Here is an 8436-nt window from a genome sequence, read left to right as displayed (position 1 = left end):
TAATTGCAATTACAATCTTTAAATGCGGTGTTGAAAAGTCATAGTTTGAGTGACACATTTTAAATACAGAAACTATAAACAAAATAAAACACTCAAATAATTTATTGCCACGTAATAATTTTGCCTTTAATTTCAATGAATAAAAGTGGCTTGCTCAAAATTTAATGCAAATAAACATTTATTTTTGGTTTCATTTTTATTTTTTTTTAATGCTACAAACGGTAGCCAACGTGGAAGCGATATGAAGGTAGGTGTATTTTATTGCTGTGTCGTATTTATTTATTTCACAAACCAATAATTTCATAAAACTTAATTGCAATGAAAATCTTTAAATGCGGTGTTGAAAAGTGATAGTTTCAGTGACACTTTTTAAATACAGTCACAATAAATAAAATAAAACACCCAATTAGTTTATTGCCACGTAATAATTTTGTCTTTAATTTAAATGAATGAAAGTGGCTTGTTCAAAATTTAATGCAAATAAACATTTATTTTTGGTTTCATTTTTATTATTATTATTTTTAATGCTACAAACAGTAGCCAACGTGGAAGCGATATGAAGGTAGGTGCATTTATTTACTGAGGTATTGAATTTGATTTGAATTTGAATTGCCACATATTGAAAAGTATTGTGTATTTTTTATTTTGTTTAATATTGACAAACGTTGCTTGTTGTAACTTTCATGCAAATAAAGATTTTTATTGGTGTTGTTTTAATTTTTTAAATGTCTTGCTACAAACAGTAGCCAACGCAGAAGCCATATGAAGGTAGGTGCATTTTTTTGCGTTTTATCTTGTGATGTGTTGAATTTAATAGCTTGTGTGCCATATATTATACCGTATTGTGTATCCTTTATTCTGTATAATATTTATTAAAGACGCTTGTTGTAACTTTCCTACAAATTAATTTTTTTGTTGGTTGTGTTTTTAATTTATTTTTTAGGTTTTGCTACAAATGGTAGCAGATGCAGTACAAAAGGTAAGAGCATTTATTTAACGCAAAGTGAAAAAGGTTTGATTTTTGTGTACTATTTTTTCATTTCACAAACCAATAATTCCTTTATTTCCTTCATTTTCAAATAATCATTGTTTACCTCATCCTTATATCCTTTTTTCCTGGCAAGAATGCTCTAAACCTCCACGTGGTTCTTGCTGGACAAATTAGTTATTGACTAATTTTTAATTTTTAATTAGTTATTGACTAATTTGACCAATTAGAGCAATCCTTAAATATAACATTGTTGATTGTTTTTTACAGCCGTAAAATTATGTCGCTTGTTGTAATTTTCATGCAAATAAAGAATTTTTCATTGGTGTTGTTTTTAATTTTTTTTAATGCTACAAACGGTAGCCAACGTGGAAGCGATATGAAGGTAGGTGTATTTTATTGCTGTGTCGTATTTATTTATTTCACAAACCAATAATTTCATAAAACTTAATTGCAATTAAAATCTTTAAATGCGGTGTTGAAAAGTGATAGTTTGAGTGACACATTTTAAATTCAGTAACTATAAATAAAATAAAACACTCAAATAATTTATTGCCACGTAATAATTTTGCCTTTAATTTCAATCAATGAAAGTGGCTTGCTCAAAATTTAATGCAAATAAACATTTATTTTTGGCTTCATTTTTATTATTATTATTTTTAATGCTACAAACAGTAGCCAACGTGGAAGCGATATGAAGGTAGGTGCATTTATTTACTGAGGTATTGAATTTGATTTGAATTTGAATTGCCACATATTGAAAAGTATTGTGTATTTTTTATTTTGTTTAATATTGACAAACGTTGCTTGTTGTAACTTTCATGCAAATAAAGATTTTTATTGGTGTTGTTTTAATTTTTTAAATGTCTTGCTACAAACAGTAGCCAACGCAGAAGCCATATGAAGGTAGGTGCATTTTTTTGCGTTTTATCTTGTGATGTGTTGAATTTAATAGCTTGTGTGCCATATATTATACCGTATTGTGTATCCTTTATTCTGTATAATATTTATTAAAGACGCTTGTTGTAACTTTCCTACAAATTAATTTTTTTGTTGGTTGTGTTTTTAATTTATTTTTTAGGTTTTGCTACAAATGGTAGCAGATGCAGTACAAAAGGTAAGAGCATTTATTTAACGCAAAGTGAAAAAGGTTTGATTTTTGTGTACTATTTTTTCATTTCACAAACCAATAATTCCTTTATTTCCTTCATTTTCAAATAATCATTGTTTACCTCATCCTTATATCCTTTTTTCCTGGCAAGAATGCTCTAAACCTCCACGTGGTTCTTGCTGGACAAATTAGTTATTGACTAATTTTTAATTTTTAATTAGTTATTGACTAATTTGACCAATTAGAGCAATCCTTAAATATAACATTGTTGATTGTTTTTTACAGCCGTAAAATTATGTCGCTTGTTGTAATTTTCATGCAAATAAAGAATTTTTCATTGGTGTTGTTTTTAATTTTTTTTAATGCTACAAACGGTAGCCAACGTGGAAGCGATATGAAGGTAGGTGTATTTTATTGCTGTGTCGTATTTATTTATTTCACAAACCAATAATTTCATAAAACTTAATTGCAATTAAAATCTTTAAATGCGGTGTTGAAAAGTGATAGTTTGAGTGACACATTTTAAATTCAGTAACTATAAATAAAATAAAACACTCAAATAATTTATTGCCACGTAATAATTTTGCCTTTAATTTCAATGAATGAAAGTGGCTTGTTCAAAATTTAATGCAAATAAACATTTATTTTTGGCTTCATTTTTATTATTATTATTTTTAATGCTACAAACGGTAGCCAACGTGGAAGCGCTATGAAGGTAGGTGTATTTTATTGCTGTGTCGTATTTATTTATTTCACAAACCAATAATTTCATAAAACTTAATTGCAATTAAAATCTTTAAATGCGGTGTTGAAAAGTGATAGTTTGAGTGACACATTTTAAATTCAGTAACTATAAATAAAATAAAACACTCAAATAATTTATTGCCACGTAATAATTTTGTCTTTAATTTCAATGAATGAAAGTGGCTTGTTCAAAATTTAATGCAAATAGACATTTATTTTTGGCTTCATTTTTATTATTATTATTTTTAATGCTACAAACAGTAGCCAACGTGGAAGCGATATGAAGGTAGGTGCATTTATTTACTGAGGTATTGAATTTGATTTGAATTTGAATTGCCACATATTGAAAAGTATTGTGTATTTTTTATTTTGTTTAATATTGACAATCATTGCTTGTTGTAACTTTCATGCAAATAAAGATTTTTATTGGTGTTGTTTTAATTTTTTAAATGTCTTGCTACAAACAGTAGCCAACGCAGAAGCCATATGAAGGTAGGTGCATTTTTTTGCGTTTTATCTTGTGATGTGTTGAATTTAATAGCTTGTGTGCCATATATTATACCGTATTGTGTATCCTTTATTCTGTATAATATTTATTAAAGACGCTTGTTGTAACTTTCCTACAAATTAATTTTTTTGTTGGTTGTGTTTTTAATTTATTTTTTAGGTTTGCTACAAATGGTAGCAGATGCAGTACAAAAGGTAAGAGCATTTATTTAACGCAAAGTGAAAAAGGTTTGATTTTTGTGTACTATTTTTTCATTTCACAAACCAATAATTCCTTTATTTCCTTCATTTTCAAATAATCATTGTTTACCTCATCCTTATATCCTTTTTTCCTGGCAAGAATGCTCTAAACCTCCACGTGGTTCTTGCTGGACAAATTAGTTATTGACTAATTTTTAATTTTTAATTAGTTATTGACTAATTTGACCAATTAGAGCAATCCTTAAATATAACATTGTTGATTGTTTTTTACAGCCGTAAAATTATGTCGCTTGTTGTAATTTTCATGCAAATAAAGATTTTTTCATTGGTGTTGTTTTTAATTTTTTTTAATGCTACAAACGGTAGCCAACGTGGAAGCGATATGAAGGTAGGTGTATTTTATTGCTGTGTCGTATTTATTTATTTCACAAACCAATAATTTCATAAAACTTAATTGCAATTAAAATCTTTAAATGCGGTGTTGAAAAGTGATAGTTTGAGTGACACATTTTAAATTCAGTAACTATAAATAAAATAAAACACTCAAATAATTTATTGCCACGTAATAATTTTGCCTTTAATTTCAATGAATGAAAGTGGCTTGTTCAAAATTTAATGCAAATAAACATTCATTTTTGGCTTCATTTTTATTATTATTATTAATAATGCTACAAACGGTAGCCAACGTGGAAGCGATATGAAGGTAGGTGTATTTTATTGCTGTGTCGTATTTATTTATTTCACAAACCAATAATTTCATAAAACTTAATTGCAATTAAAATCTTTAAATGCGATGTTGAAAAGTGATAGTTTGAGTGACACATTTTAAATTCAGTAACTATAAATAAAATAAAACACTCAAATAATTTATTGCCACGTAATAATTTTGTCTTTAATTTCAATCAATGAAAGTGGCTTGCTCAAAATTTAATGCAAATAAACATTTATTTTTGGTTTCATTTTTATTTTTTTTAATGCTACAAACGGTAGCCAACGTGGAAGCGATATGGAGGTAGGTGTATTTCATTGCTGTGTCGTATTTATTTATTTCACAAACCAATAATTTTATAAAACTTAATTGCAATTAAAATCTTTAAATGCGATGTTGAAAAGTGATAGTTTGAGTGACACATTTTAAATTCAGTAACTATAAATAAAATAAAACACTCAAATAATTTATTGCCACGTAATAATTTTGCCTTTAATTTCAATGAATGAAAGTGGCTTGTTCAAAATTTAATGCAAATAAACATTCATTTTTGGCTTCATTTTTATTATTATTATTTTTAATGCTACAAACGGTAGCCAACGTGGAAGCGATATGAAGGTAGGTGTATTTTATTGCTGTGTCGTATTTATTTATTTCACAAACCAATAATTTTATAAAACTTAATTGCAATTAAAATCTTTAAATGCGATGTTGAAAAGTGATAGTTTGAGTGACACATTTTAAATTCAGTAACTATAAATAAAATAAAACACTCAAATAATTTATTGCCACGTAATAATTTTATCTTTAATTTCAATGAATGAAAGTGGCTTGCTCAAAATTTAATGCAAATAAACATTCATTTTTGGCTTCATTTTTATTATTATTATTTTTAATGCTACAAACGGTAGCCAACGTGGATGCGATATGAAGGTAGGTGTATTTTATTGCTGTGTCGTATTTATTTATTTCACAAACCAATAATTTTATAAAACTTAATTGCAATTAAAATCTTTAAATGCGATGTTGAAAAGTGATAGTTTGAGTGACACATTTTAAATTCAGTAACTATAAATAAAATAAAACACTCAAATAATTTATTGCCACGTAATAATTTTGCCTTGAATTTCAATGAATGAAAGTGGCTTGTTCAAAATTTAATGCAAATAAACATTCATTTTTGGCTTCATTTTTATTATTATTATTTTTAATGCTACAAACGGTAGCCAACGTGGATGCGATATGAAGGTAGGTGTATTTTATTGCTGTGTCGTATTTATTTATTTCACAAACCAATAATTTTATAAAACTTAATTGCAATTAAAATCTTTAAATGCGATGTTGAAAAGTGATAGTTTGAGTGACACATTTTAAATTCAGTAACTATAAATAAAATAAAACACTCAAATAATTTATTGCCACGTAATAATTTTATCTTTAATTTCAATGAATGAAAGTGGCTTGCTCAAAATTTAATGCAAATAAACATTCATTTTTGGCTTCATTTTTATTATTATTATTTTTAATGCTACAAACGGTAGCCAACGTGGATGCGATATGAAGGTAGGTGTATTTTATTGCTGTGTCGTATTTATTTATTTCACAAACCAATAATTTTATAAAACTTAATTGCAATTAAAATCTTTAAATGCGATGTTGAAAAGTGATAGTTTGAGTGACACATTTTAAATTCAGTAACTATAAATAAAATAAAACACTCAAATAATTTATTGCCACGTAATAATTTTATCTTTAATTTCAATGAATGAAAGTGGCTTGCTCAAAATTTAATGCAAATAAACATTTATTTTTGGCTTCATTTTTATTATTATTATTTTTAATGCTACAAACGGTAGCCAACGTGGAAGCGATATGAAGGTAGGTGTATTTTATTGCTGTGTCGTATTTATTTATTTCACAAACCAATAATTTCATAAAACTTAATTGCAATTAAAATCTTTAAATGCGATGTTGAAATGTGATAGTTTGAGTGACACATTTTAAATTCAGTAACTATAAATAAAATAAAACACTCAAATAATTTATTGCCACGTAATAATTTTGTCTTTAATTTCAATCAATGAAAGTAGCTTGCTCAAAATTTAATGCAAATAAACATTTATTTTTGGTTTCATTTTTATTTTTTTTAATGCTACAAACGGTAGCCAACGTGGAAGCGATATGGAGGTAGGTGTATTTTATTGCTGTGTCGTATTTATTTATTTCACAAACCAATAATTTTATAAAACTTAATTGCAATTAAAATCTTTAAATGCGATGTTGAAAAGTGATAGTTTGAGTGACACATTTTAAATTCAGTAACTATAAATAAAATAAAACACTCAAATAATTTATTGCCACGTAATAATTTTGCCTTGAATTTCAATGAATGAAAGTGGCTTGTTCAAAATTTAATGCAAATAAACATTCATTTTTGGCTTCATTTTTATTATTATTATTTTTAATGCTACAAACGGTAGCCAACGTGGAAGCGATATGAAGGTAGGTGTATTTTATTGCTGTGTCGTATTTATTTATTTCACAAACCAATAATTTTATAAAACTTAATTGCAATTAAAATCTTTAAATGCGATGTTGAAAAGTGATAGTTTGAGTGACACATTTTAAATTCAGTAACTATAAATAAAATAAAACACTCAAATAATTTATTGCCACGTAATAATTTTATCTTTAATTTCAATCAATGAAAGTGGCTTGCTCAAAATTTAATGCAAATAGACATTTATTTTTGGCTTCATTTTTATTATTATTATTTTTAATGCTACAAACGGTAGCCAACGTGGAAGCGATATGAAGGTAGGTGTATTTTATTGCTGTGTCGTATTTATTTATTTCACAAACCAATAATTTTATAAAACTTAATTGCAATTAAAATCTTTAAATGCGATGTTGAAAAGTGATAGTTTGAGTGACACATTTTAAATTCAGTAACTATAAATAAAATAAAACACTCAAATAATTTATTGCCACGTAATAATTTTGCCTTGAATTTCAATGAATGAAAGTGGCTTGTTCAAAATTTAATGCAAATAAACATTCATTTTTGGCTTCATTTTTATTATTATTATTTTTAATGCTACAAACGGTAGCCAACGTGGAAGCGATATGAAGGTAGGTGTATTTTATTGCTGTGTCGTATTTATTTATTTCACAAACCAATAATTTCATAAAACTTAATTGCAATTAAAATCTTTAAATGCGATGTTGAAATGTGATAGTTTGAGTGACACATTTTAAATTCAGTAACTATAAATAAAATAAAACACTCAAATAATTTATTGCCACGTAATAATTTTGTCTTTAATTTCAATCAATGAAAGTAGCTTGCTCAAAATTTAATGCAAATAAACATTTATTTTTGGTTTCATTTTTATTTTTTTTAATGCTACAAACGGTAGCCAACGTGGAAGCGATATGGAGGTAGGTGTATTTTATTGCTGTGTCGTATTTATTTATTTCACAAACCAATAATTTTATAAAACTTAATTGCAATTAAAATCTTTAAATGCGATGTTGAAAAGTGATAGTTTGAGTGACACATTTTAAATTCAGTAACTATAAATAAAATAAAACACTCAAATAATTTATTGCCACGTAATAATTTTGTCTTTAATTTCAATCAATGAAAGTAGCTTGCTCAAAATTTAATGCAAATAAACATTTATTTTTGGTTTCATTTTTATTTTTTTTAATGCTACAAACGGTAGCCAACGTGGAAGCGATATGGAGGTAGGTGTATTTTATTGCTGTGTCGTATTTATTTATTTCACAAACCAATAATTTCATAAAACTTAATTGCAATTAAAATCTTTAAATGCGATGTTGAAAAGTGATAGTTTGAGTGACACATTTTAAATTCAGTAACTATAAATAAAATAAAACACTCAAATAATTTATTGCCACGTAATAATTTTATCTTTAATTTCAATGAATGAAAGTGGCTTGCTCAAAATTTAATGCAAATAAACATTTATTTTTGGCTTCATTTTTATTATTATTATTTTTAATGCTACAAACGGTAGCCAACGTGGAAGCGATATGAAGGTAGGTGTATTTTATTGCTGTGTCGTATTTATTTATTTCACAAACCAATAATTTCATAAAACTTAATTGCAATTAAAATCTTTAAATGCGATGTTGAAATGTGATAGTTTG

This window comes from Tribolium castaneum, chromosome 5 (genome assembly GCF_031307605.1).
Source record: "Tribolium castaneum strain GA2 chromosome 5, icTriCast1.1, whole genome shotgun sequence".
NCBI lineage: Eukaryota > Metazoa > Arthropoda > Insecta > Coleoptera > Tenebrionidae > Tribolium > Tribolium castaneum.
The sequence above is the reverse complement of the archived record's forward strand: the minus strand, read 5'-3'. Positions refer to the sequence as shown.